This window comes from Crassostrea angulata, chromosome 5, assembly GCF_025612915.1.
Source record: "Crassostrea angulata isolate pt1a10 chromosome 5, ASM2561291v2, whole genome shotgun sequence".
NCBI lineage: Eukaryota > Metazoa > Mollusca > Bivalvia > Ostreida > Ostreidae > Magallana > Magallana angulata.
Genome location: NC_069115.1, coordinates 4,962,528 through 4,976,542, shown reverse-complemented (window position 1 = coordinate 4,976,542; position 14,015 = coordinate 4,962,528). Strand labels below are relative to the sequence as shown.

Genomic DNA, 14,015 nt, shown 5'->3' with positions numbered 1-14,015 from the left:
TACATAGACACAATTTATAATTGACATGTTATTTGATTTAATGGATGGATGGATGGATAGATAGATAGATAGATAGATAGATAGATAGATAGATAGATAGATAGATAGATAGATAGATAGATAGATAGATAGATAGATAGATAGATAGATAGATAGATCAACTATTCAAGAAGTCAAACAAAACTTTCCAAAAAAATATTAGGTTTTTGTGCATATGTACAATACAGATGTGAATAATACATATTAAAACATCATTACAATCGAATACTTTAAAACCTAAACGGTCAATTATGTTTGTACTATGTAATTTCTATACAGTTGGTGCAATAACGTTGAAAACTAACTTGGTCTGGCAGGCATGGGTGTAAATGTGTTGTACTTCATACATGCATAACTCCATTATAAAACGTGCAATAAGTCAAGAATTTACAATGTACATGTTAGGTGCAAATATTAACATCTTACAGCAATTTGAAAATAGACAAACAAGGTTTAAATATCCATCGAGTTGAAAAAAACCATGGCAGTCATGGTATGTAAAATGACATCGCCAAAAAAGATGAATGAATGTTATTCATGGAAGGAAACAACATATAGGAAATGAAATTCTAACCTTGAATTGTTCAGTTAGTTAGTTATACCATAAACGTATGACATAACCTAAAAGTTACATATTATCTGTAGTTTGAGAAAATTACACAGTCAGTCACATCAGGAAATTACTGGCTGCTGCGTATGCATATAACATGTTCATCGAATTTCATTAATATTACTGGCCCTAGCAAGTTTATATACAAAACATTTACCATCCATAACATTAAGTATTATTAAACAACGGCTTAACACATATGATGAACGCCAATTGTATTGCCTTACACAAGATAAACGGAATTTACTAGATAAAAATACTCAACACTCAAGGAATGACCTCAGCCAGAAAACTGTTTCTAAAATGCATTTATTTTCTAGCGTTCAATATGCTGTGGACTCATCAGAGTGGAATTCGTGAGTAGCCCTCCCACAAGAGTTTGCATCCTCGATGAAAACAGATTTTGAGAGAGTTAGTTTTCTTCCGTAAACTGATATCGACGCATCCATGAAATAACATCCCCACGAATAAGCAAAACACCCACAATCCACGGAAATCGGCCCCCACGAATTAAAATGATTCCACATCACGTTGTATCTATGCATCTGTAAAACAGTTTTAAACAGACACTGTAGTAATACCTTTCCTGTAACTGTTATACATGAGGCGTGTATCCAATCCTACAGCAAAACATAATGATGAGGGTATTAATCGTACAATTGTTGGCTGATTGTTTACAATAAAACGTGAATATCAACAATTCTTTCAAATACACTAGCAAATAACAAGCACATGGGCCACATCGCTTATCTGCGATGATAGTCATAATAAAATCAGTTTTATTGAGTCATATACAAAACAGGTATAACGGTTGATTCTAAGGTCATCATTCAATTTTAGTGATGTAAATAATTATTAGTAATACTTACTATTTACTCTTGAAATGTTTTACATGTAAAACGTTTGATAAAAGAATTTGTCGTTATGTTTTCATATTTTTACAGAATGTGTTTACCAGAATTTAAGATTGTGTCGTCTTGAATTTTAAAACTTGTAAATGTTGGACTTAACAATACTCATTAAAAATTTGAGAAATATTAATGTCACGACCAAAACATACAGGTTTGGTGTAATTGATATGACGTCTTTTTCATATATTTCACATAAGAAAAACTTTTTGGCAACTCCCTTTAGTGAAAAGTCATACTTCCAAAGATGGCCAAAAAAATTTTCCTTATGATGAGCTGTGTTTTTATGCATTTTTTTATAATTTCATTTACTAAACTATAGATACAAATAATAATGCGAACATATTGACTTTAGCAAAAAGCTGGATTATGAGCCAACACGATTGAGGGGAAAATCACCCGATAAAAGTATTCCATTGATATAATGTATGCACTTAGGTGCTATAGTTTTAGGTCACTGATGATATATTTGTCTGAAGGGTTTCCCAGCGTCCCAGTTTGTACACTTCAAAGCGACGGGATAAGTAAACTATTTTAGGAATATCACTTCCCTTGCACTTATATGTAGGTATTTTTTCTTTTAAAAAAAGCATAAACAAAACAAAACGAAAACAAAACAAAAAAAATTATTTGTCTAAACCTAACTAAATTTAGTGTATAATATCGCAAAGTACTGATAGAAGTTAATTTAGAAGTAAATAAAAACATGAAAAACAACACCTGACAGAAGAAGAACTCTTTTTTTGATTTTCTTTCATCACTAGTCACAAGATAGCGAAAGCTGCAAAGATAGCTACTTTTGTCGCAAACCAATGTTTGGTTTACGAAATATATATTTACCTTTTGTAAAGATCACGTGACCCATGGCCAAGAATTAAACGCCCCCAAAGTAACAAGGAACAACTTTCATATAGAACCCGTGTATCCGTCAAACTAAAGAGTGTTTTGAGTTACATAGTATATAATTTAACCGGTATTACCAAGTGAACGCCTAAAGTTTGTAACATAGGCCTTAATGTCACAAAGACCTTATCCTTTCTCTATGTATACACATACAAGTATATATTTCAACATAAGTCATGACCATCCATTCAGCAAACCAATACGTGCCGTTTTCGTAAAAGATTCATATCATAAAAATATATTAACAAATCATTACGAAGTTTAAAATTTTCTCAGATATATATAGCTTTATTAAATATGTTTTATCAATGCAAATATTAAATAACGTCATCGTGAATAGAAGTCTTACCCACTATTGAAATAAGTTACTGCAATAGTGCTTGGTTATGAAGTTTATTTCTGAGAAATAATTTGCAACTACTATTAAAATACAAATACCATCAAAATATTTTATAAAGTATATTACTAACATTATCTTTATTAAGAATATATATATCATATAAAATAATATTTTGATATATAAATAAATGTTATTATAAAAATTATAAAATCCACCCACCCACTGTCCCATAATTTGTGGCGGTATTTTCATAAAGAGGTAATTGATATAAAACGTGTGTTGTGCATTTTCATACAATTTGCGTCCACTATTTGTTACTAGATATGAACAAATCAGCCTTTGTTAAGCAGATAATGACCCCCGTAGAATAATGACCAGGGGTCATTTGTCGACGTAGAATAATGACCCTCCAGTCATTATTCTCTGTAGAATGATGACCCTTTTGCCATACGAATAATTGTCATTTTCATAAAAATGAGCCCATTGTACGCGAAGAAAAGTGACCCCTGTAGAATAATGACCCCGTAAAAATTTATGTTATGTTAAATAGTCTCTATAATATTGTAATTTTTATTTCAGTAAACAGAAAACAACATAAATTGTAATTCATATTCAAATCAACTTAAAATGAAAGAATGTGTATATTCTAAACGGAAAATAAATCGTTTCGTTTTCACGAAATACTTCGGTGGCTGCTATAGGATCCTTCAGCCATAAGATACTGACAAAATGTGCCGAAGTATAATTATCATTACAACGAGTAACATGCAGATCATTATTAAAAGTGAAAACACGTTGAAATAATTTCAATATACAAGTCACTATACAGTGAAATTCAGTGTATTTGCAATTACAGAATATACTCTACTTTGGTCATGAATTATACTACGTAAATAATTTTCTCTGCAAACAAATACTGGGTATGCAAGTGCAGCACCACGAATTTATCATTAAACCAAATTAATAAAATGTCCACTCTATTAGGAAAAAAATTCACATAAAATAATTCAAAACTTCAAAAAACAACTTTTCCTCAGAAATGTAAATAAGAAGTATTCACAATCCTACACTCGATTCCTTTTCAGTTTTGTTCATGAACATATACTTTGTTATTGTTCAATTGAAAATATGGGGAAACCCATATCTATTATTGTTTATGATGTAGTCAGTTTTCTACAGGGGTCACCATTCTTCATGTTTGACGTAACGAAAATGACCCGTAAGTCTTTTTCTCCAAAATAATCTAATTATTCTACAGCTCAGGAGTAATTATTCTACGGCAAAAAGGGCCCTTGGTCATTTTTCTACGGGGGTCATTTTTCATCTTTACATCTGCATTCTTGAGTAAATAAGTGATCAAAGAAGCTGTGATTGATTAAATTGCAAGAGTGTTCGATTGTTGCAACCATTTTTTAAAAAGAAGACCATACTAATTTATTTGCGAATAGAAGCTCTTTATAAAGACATAAGAAAACATTAAATGTTTTACCTATTCTGTTTTGAATTAACTATTTATACCATTTTGAGGGAAATCTGAAATATATAATTCGTTGACCACCCTTCCTCTTCAAAAAACAATTGTATGTTTTGTTTTAAATGATAGCAAAAATGTTACAAAAATTTTCTTCCTTATAACAATTAGTTGAAATATAATCCGTACAAATTTTCTCGATTTAACTTTTGGAAAGATCGACAACCCAAATATCTGCGGGATATCTAACGACAAACTATTCACAAAACCAAAACAATTCCCTTTGGGTGAATCTAGAATCTGGTGGTTACAAAATGTGCAATAAAAGAAGTTCGGTGGTCAACCAAGTAATCATCAGATACAATTGTAAGCTTAAGATAGGATTTTCTCATCACAAACCATTATTTAGTCAAACATTATCTTTAAATTGGAGCCTTAAAATTATATAAAACCTATTTTTTAATACAAAGCTCTCTAAGGGAAAATAATCTCATATAAAAATTGCCCTAACCAGTTGTTTTTCTTGGCCGGCGTGTATGATGTTTTGCCCTTTAATTTCGTATATTTCAGTCTCAATGGCAGTCTGATTTGAAAACAGACATGTCTTTAGATTTAGAAAGTCACACAATAACTCCTCGCGTTTCCTTCCAAATACGTACTGGAATTTCAATCGACGGCTATTTTGTCATCGATTAGTCTAAAAGCTTGATCAGAATCTCACACAATTACAGCATTTACATGTATGCACACCGTGGATGTAAGTAGCAGGAGTAAACTTGCACATGATTTATTCGATCCTTATTGGAAATCTAGAATATATTTACTTCAACATTATTGTTTGTCTGAATATATAAACAACAACATATAATATGTCCTTAAAAGTTATACATGCAGATTTATGAAAGAGGTAGAAGGTTTATACACTTACAAATTTAGATATACCAAAATGTAGCTAAACACATTTAAGTTTCACTTCGTCAGATAGTGACCTTTCTTGCCTTTGTTACTGTGGAATCATTTTAATCGTGGTAGTCAATGTACGTTTCAAGCCAAACATTTTCTTCTTCGTGGGAACGTAATTTCATCGATAGTGAGTTCTATTTTGAAAATAAATACTAAACAAATGCTTGTAAATACGTTTGTAGGAATGGAAAATCCTAAGCAAAGGTTGCCCACGAAAGCCACAAACATTGGTTTCCCACGAACAATGATGATTCCATAGTTTGTGTTTTTTCCTTATAAAGCACAGAAAATGCATATGTAGGAAACGGATATCCTTGGTATTAGTTATCTTAAGATGCCATGCCATATTTTATATCCTGTTAGATATATTGTACATAGCTTTATAATCTATAAGTGCTACTTCTGGTTCAGCATGAACATGCACAATGATTATTACACAAAAATAATAAAATATCCCAAAATAACAGAATCAACAAGATAAAAATCAAGGAATTTAAAAATCAGAAAAGTTCACATACTAAACATGAATACTGACTTTTCCATGTTGTAAAATTCGTATTCAAAAAATCTAGTACATATTTACTTGGTAAACATTAGACGGTGTCTCTGAAGTGCAAACATGATTAAAACATCTCATACAGCAATTTGTAGAAAACAGTCACTTAACATCATGTCTGAATTTTCTATTCAAAGCGCTATAGATCAACGGGTTAATCGCATTATTCAAAAAATATGTTCTTGCACAAAATTCGGTAAAAACCATCATTGGTTCTGACATGCCTTTCTCTATGTCTTTAATGGTGCTATATAATATCATAACCAACAAAAAGGGGAGAAAACTGATTATAAAAGCGATAGTTATAGCTACAAATATTGTTGTGGTCCTAGTAACTTTAACACCGGAAGTAATTGGAGTTTCTCTCGAGAGAGCATGCACGGCTTCCTGGTGGTGATTATCAGTGCTACTTGATGTCTGCTTTCCGCAGTGATAGATTCAAGCTCAACTAGATGAATTTGTTGAGTGCCCGTGGTTGAAGTTTTATTACTGTTATTACTTTCTTCAATATGCATAATTCTCATGCTCCTAGTTCTTCTTAAAAATACAGAGATACGCGCGTATACGAAAATAACGAAAACTGGACCAACAGTAAAAAATATCAACATAACAGTGTAAAAAGCAAATGTAAAAGTAGTATGTTTCATATCGTCTGAGATTTCGCAACCAACACTCTCTATTCCGGAAAGCCCAAGGTTGATTGTCCTCTTTCCCATTACTACTAAAAATGGCAGCGATGACACGGTACCAATGCACAATCCAACGACACACATAATTTTGACAGTCGAAGTTTTGAAACTTTCGCCTAAATTACAGATCCGTTTGTACCGATCAATGGAAATGAAAACCAGAGTCAACACTGATGCTATAACTGTACATGATTCAAGAGTCCTTCCAACGCTGCAAACAGCTGGAGCATTAAACATGTAGGGTAAACTAAGGTCTGCGATCTCCAAGGGGATTCCGAACGTACAGGACAGAAGATCCAGAACTGCCAAGTTCAAAATGAAAAGATCGGATGTTGATTTCTTTTTTGCTTTAGAATAAATTATACATACAACTAGAGCCGAGCTCGTTGCAAAGCAACGAGTAGGTCTTCCGTCGCAACTTCATGTCGCGAAAAGATTGTCCATCAGTCTGATTAAAATACCTCCTTCTCCTGACACTTGTCAGAGCCTGACAGACCCTGTATTAATAAAAGGTCATCTTTACATGACAATTTCTTCTTACGAATTAGAGCTTTAGAAAATTGATTGGAACTCTTCAAATGGAGACCCAAAAAATTTTATTCATACCTGTTTTCTATGTAACCTCTAGATTGAGTATTGCACTACTCATTAAACAGATAAAGGCATATCTTTGCTAAGTAGGTGTTTATTTAATTTGTATGCAAATGTGGAGGTCAAGTGGGTATAGTCTGTTCTTGATAAAGGTCTATCAGAACCTGGCGAGTGTAAGGAGAAGGGAAATGGTTTTTAATTATACTGGATTATCAATATGATAATAGTAAGTTCAAGAAATCGAAAACGAGACTCAATTTCAAAGTATTATTTTCATACCAGGCAAGTTCTTCGTTTAACTTACTTCAAGTTTAGGATAACTTTAAAAAGTACATCATTTATGTACATGTATATAATTAATTTAATTATAATATAAGTGTGGATGTGGCGGTGGGGGAAATGACCCAAAAATCAATTTTCTAAGCGTTAACTTAAGGGAAATTTTGGTTGAGAGAAAGGGGGCATTGCTCCCACTGGACCATCTAAAAGGTACTGTTAGCAAGCTCACAAATGATATCCCCGCTAAGAAAGAAGTCATTACTCACGTATTTCTCTATTAGAGAATAATGGATGGTTCGTTTTCTTTAAGTAGTGAGTCAGACAAGGCAGGGTATATTTACAGGTCACAAGTAATCTTTATGACAAACTCTAGCTTTTACTCATTTCCATTAATACAAGATATGACACATGTTTAATATGACTTTGAACTTGCGCAACTGACCGTGGGTCAAGTTCATGACACATCATCGGTCATCAGGAATCTTTACATGAAATAGAAACTCCCAATGTTTCTCCTTAAATGACTTAGGAACAAACAAATCATTACACACTCTCAGGTCATAAGCAATCTTTGTGTGAAGTAAGAAATTCCAAAGTGGACCGGAAACAAATTTTGCACTTTTCCTGCCAGTGACCTTTACTTTGACAAATCACCTTGGGTTTAGGTCATGACGCTTCGTCAGGTAATGAATATTATTTGTATGAAGTAAGAACACTTCCAATGTTTCTCCATCAGAAAGATATAGACCGGACACGACGTACGGACGGACAAGGTGATTTTTATTTAAACCCCCCCCCCACCTCAATTTATTTTCGTGGGGTTTAAAAATCTTTTTCGCCCGTTTTGTGCGGCACAAAAAAGAATTATATTTTTCAATTATTTCTATCATATCTCATATAAATATACATGTAAATGTATGATTTGTATGCACATTTGAGTTCTTCTCATCATCGTCGGAAAGGATAAGAAACCCTTGGGGTCCAAGAATGTTTTTTCATGGGCATTTATCAATTTGCATCACTAAATGATTTCCAAGCGGTAATAAGCTATCAAAGCTATTGAGATGTTACATGTAGATATTGAATTTCTATAGATTTAAATTTAAGGTTAGGAAAAAAAACACTTTTTTATACAGTAAAAAAAAAATATTAAATAGCTTTATGTCCGCGTACACATAAATAAGAAGATGTAGCGAAAGCTATAAAGACTTTATTTCTTCTGTTCTAGACTTTTTCAGAGTTAACAAGCTACAAGTTAACAATCTCCCATTTTGACAAGCTAGATTAAAAATAAAATATTCAGCTGAGTTTTAATCTGCATTACAACCTCATATTACACAGCTTCAATGATTTTTTTTATCAATGTGCATATAACAATAAGTAAAATCCCCAAGAACAAATATCTATCGCAATTAAATGCATACATTTTTGGGAGGCAGAAAAGTCGCTATATTATAGTCTGCAAGTCAATTGAACTACTACAATTATTTCAAAGAAATAAGAAACTGTCGACACTTGCAGTACTCTGATGATTTAATGACGATCGACCGACTTTATTGCTTAATGTAGTCGTATATCATTACTTCTAATCCTGAGAACAAATTTTATTTAATATTTGACTTAAAACTGTTAACTTATAAAACCAGAGACATAAATAACTTATTAAGTTATTTAAGTCTCTGATAATATATATTTTATTCTGTTCATAACTATAGAAGTTTAGCGTGTTCAACAGGTTAATTTTTTAGCCACATTCTCAGATTACGATATCGCACCTTTAATGTGAGGTTGATTGACATCGAATATTTAAACACTTATTGTTTAACAATTGACCGCTGCATTGAAAGCATCCTTCCAAATGTTACTCAATTATTTATCAATTGCTGATCTGCAGCCCGGGGGCAATATTTTAGGCTATGAGCGCTGACGCGACACGAGATTTTCGGTCGCACGTGGAGTGGATTCATTTGACTTAGCATAGACTGACCGAATAAACACACGGGTGGGAAGGTGACATACATTGAGGAGAAAAATGTACACATGTTAAGTAGTCGCCAAAAATGGGTCTTCGCTACATTTTGAAAAAAAAAATCCCTTGCACTGTGATCATGAAACCGATAAAATCTAAACAAATCTTGTTTAAAAACACATGTGAACATTCTAAAAATAATCACTAAATCCCTCAATTCTATCGTGTCAGCCTCTACCGCCAATCACAACTTCTCGGGCCTTTCTGGCAAGCTCGGAAAAACACTTCGAATGTATTACCTAGGCGTCCATGACGACCCCCCTTTTTTTAAAACTTGATATAATTACAACACATTTTATGATCTGTTGAGATGTGAGCTATACTTCATTAAAGGTATCAATATACACTAAAATATAACACAGAAACGACATACAAAACTTCTTGCCGATACTTATTTTAATGGGAAGCGACTCCATTTTGTATAATATTCTAACATCCGGTGATGTTAATACATTCGAGGTGTTTTTCCAAACTTGCCAGAAAGGCCAGAGAAGTTGCAATTGCCTCTACCGCATGTGTTAATTTGATATTTGATTTTTTTATCCTGCCTTGAACGCTTGGAGACTGTTTCATTTTCTTAATTCGGCTAAATAATGCTTCCAATTTTGAGCGCGCTCTCTCTCTCTCTCCCTCTCTCTCATTTTATGTGCAACCTTATGAAGACGTCAACTACTTTCTACGATATCTATAAAACCTCTCAGCAGTATTTTGCGGAAATATTCGTGGGTAAATAAAAAAAATCTTAAATTGAAACACAAGTCAATCTTACATGTACCGGTCAAAATCTCGAATAAACAAATAGTTGGAATCGTACAAAATATCAATAAACATGCACGTGTGATAAAGTACATGCAGAAGAACACGAGCTACCGCGGATCACTTGTCCACTCGCGAGGGATCTCCTTGGCTATGTTCTAGGGGTGATCATTTGAAGGTTTAACCTTTGTGGTTTTTCGTTGTTTATCTATAACATTATTAGTACATGTATAGTTTTTAGAACATTTTAGAATTACAAATTCACTATTGATTTATGTCTGATGATGTTTCTGATTTGGAACAATATCGCTTTTATCAATTTTTAGAGGGGCTTCTCAATTCACATTCTAATGTTTCATTCAATAAATTGAAGGTGAACAAAAAGAACATAAAATTGAAACAGTTCTTGTATATATATCTTGTTATTAGATAACCGCTGACCTCTAGGTAGTGCAGCCGCGACCGATTTCCTCGGCCGCGGATGAGGGATCCGATAACTTACGTAAAGTTAAAACACACATAAAAAGCTCAGAACCCAGGAAGATTTACAATGTTTGCAGTATGATGAATAAACTCTAATTAATATAAGTTTTTTCCCCCTTTAATCCCACAGTTGATCTATCTGTCTGATACTGCTTCAGTTCGAGTTTATGATTAAACAGATCGATTTCTTATTCTATCGTTTAATTCAAATTAAGAAGAGTAAGCTTTAATGTCATTGTGTACGATTCTTGTGTTTGCTGCTAAGTAAAATCACATATGACAGACGCGATTCTTGTGTATTAGATAACCGCTGACCGCTAGGTAGTCCAGCCGCGACCTTGGCGATCCATTTTTATCGGCCGCGGGCGAGATGGGTTATGTAATGACGCACACAACTAAGAATTTAGGTCGATTTGAAATGCTTGCAGTAAAATGTCTCAAATCTATTTTATGGAAGTTATTTTTTTTTTAAAAAAGAACGTTTATATTTTCTCGTTTTTGTTTTTCTTTACGGTTGTCCACTATAGGACCTAAACAGAGGTTACTCCAAAAAAAAGGCTGTAAGAAAAACATGTACACGTATACTTTTTAGACACTTTTCAAATGAATCAAAGCATCCCGTATATGCTGGAACACTTTCAGCTGTTAATATATGTACGTTTTTCGCACGAAGACGATTCGCTTACTTGCCAAATGAATACAGGTACATGTTAACAAAACAAGCTTTTTACACTCATAATACGCATTACCGGTACAAAATAGTTTTGTAATGACATTGATAACACAATAATGAACAACTTATCTATCGACAGCTATAGCGAAATATTAACCATTTTTGAGTTATAAAGCGAAGACTTTTAAGGGCTCTAGACCCCTAATTTAAGGGGCCAGCCCTTTTTCAATGGTGTCAAGTGAAAGCCCTTGACATTTTGCACATATTTTGTTCTATATGTGTTTAGAGAAAATTTTAAACTAAAGAGCTACATAACAAAAACACAACAAAAAATCAGCATTTTTTGAAACACAAATTCAAATTAATTTTTTGAAACTTTAAAGGAGGAAAATTGTAAAAACAAAACTCGGAGGACAACGTTCAAACTCTCTATTTTGAAGATTTGTGACTTTGTAACACAGGCTGTGAGCGGTTTCAGAGCCTTTGCGTGCACAAGAATGCCTATATTTTGGGGGAAAAGGGGAATAACTCGGTACCGGAAGTGTCGATATCAACGATTTTCCACAGATATTGAGAAATAGTAACTACCAATAAGCTCTGCAAATTTGAACCATATAGGACAACAAACAAGCAAGATATTTGAGTTTTAAAAAACGTCTAGAAGAAAAAAAAGAATAACTAGAGCAAAGCTCGTTGCAAAGCAACGAGTGGGTCTTCCGTTAATGTCGGAAGTAAAGCTGGAAGTTCCTGTAAGAAGCAGAGCTCTTAAACCAATAGCAAGAGTACCTTAAATAAAAAGATGAACAAAAATCGAATTATTCCTGGTACGACTTAACAAAATCCGAATGATTTTAAGTACGACTTAACAAAAACCTTTCCGATTTCAAGAATGACTTCACAAAAAAAATCCGAATGTGTTACAGTACGACTTAACAAATAATTTTTAGGTACAAGTTAATTTAACCAAGAACTTGATACTAGTTTCTTAACCAAAAACGCGGAATCAAAATTTCCGGAAAAATCATTTTTTGAACTCGTATATCTCTGTAATGCATCGTCCGATTTTTAAACGGCTTTCAGTGTTAGATTCAGCTTAATAAGCTCTATAAAACACATATTCATTTTTGATTTGATCAGAAAATTTATTTTTTCGAAAAATTTGACTCCCTTCCGGTTTTGACCGGAAGTGACAGATTTTCATTTCCAGCCTTATTACAGAGGTAAATCGATTAAATCATAACCATTGAAAATTTCAAGCCTCTATCTTAAAGCGTTTTTGAGAAACGCCGCAGACAAAATGACTTTTTGAAAATTTTAAAAATGACGTAACGTATAACCGGAAGTGACTTTTTCAAAGAAACTTCACAAACTTTGAGGTTTTATAGTTGCACACAACCTCTGAAAATTTCATCAAAATCGGTTGTAAACTTTTTGAGTTATAAAGCCGAAAAGGAGTCAGAAAAAAAAATAAAAAGAATAATAATAACTAGAGCAAAGCTCGATGCAAAGCAACGAGTGGGTCTTCCGTTAATGTCGGAAGTAAAGCTGGAAGTTCCTGTAAGAAGTAGAGCTCTTAAACTAATAACAAGAGTAACTAAAATAAAAAGATTTTAAAAAATCGAATTATTCCTGGTACGACTTAACAAAATCCGAATGATTTTAAGTACGACTTTACAAAAACCTTTCTGATTTCAAGAACGACTTATCAAAAAAATCCGAATGTGATACAGTACGACTTTACAATTATTTTATGTACGAGTTAATTTTACTTTGAACATTACGCTTTTTTTTAAACCAAGGACGCGGAATCAAAATTTCCGGAAAAATCAATTTTTAAACCCTGATATCTCTGTAATGCATCGTCCGATTTTAAAACGGTTTTCAGTGTTAGATTCAGCTTAATAAGCTCTACAAAACACATATTCATTTTTGATTTGATCAGAAAATTTATTTTTTCGAAAAATTTGTTTCACTTCCGGTTTCGACCGGAAGAGACATATTTTCATTTCCAGCCTTATTACAGATGTAAATCGATTAAATTATAAGCATTGAAAATTTCAAGCCTCTATCTTAAAGCGTTTTTGAGAAACGCCGCGAACAAAATGACTTTTTGAAAATTTTAAAAATGACGTAACGTAAAAACGGAAGTGAGGTTTTCAAAGAAACTTCACAAACTTTGAGATATAATAAATGCACATAATCTCTGAAAGTTTCGTCAAAATCGGTTGTAAACTTTTTGAGTTTTAAAGCCGAGAAGGAATCAGAAAAAAAAAATAAAAAGTATAATAATAAAAAGAAACCGAAGAATAACAAGAGGGTCTTCCGCTGAAAACGGAAGACCCTAATAATAGAAAGAAACAATAGAATAACAAGAGGGTCTTCCGTTGGAAACGGAAGACCCTAAAAAGAATTACCAACAGAATCAGTACAAGGTCTTCCGTTGAAAACGGAAGACCTTAACTATATTGCCACTTATTCCAACGACCATTGGAATTCCAAGGAACATGATCACCGGGAGATCTCTTAGGGCCTTCTGGTTGTTTAACTTCAGTAGTAAATAATAGGCGTCGTGTGACGAGTCTGTTCCATTAGAGTAGTTCCAATAACTTGTCAAAAAGGAAGAGGTCTCCATGGCATGTATACTCTTGTTTACACACTGAGCACTTCGTTTTTAAGTCTTGTGTGGGGTTTTGTAACTATATATAATATATATACAAATTTTATC

At 33.1% G+C, this 14,015-nt stretch overlaps 1 pseudogene; it reads right to left on the bottom strand.

Annotated features, from left to right (window-relative positions):
- Window positions 1–5,440: 5,440 nt before the first annotated feature.
- On the bottom strand, window positions 5,441–13,947 carry LOC128182971 (5-hydroxytryptamine receptor 4-like; annotated as a pseudogene).
- Window positions 13,948–14,015: the final 68 nt, after the last annotated feature.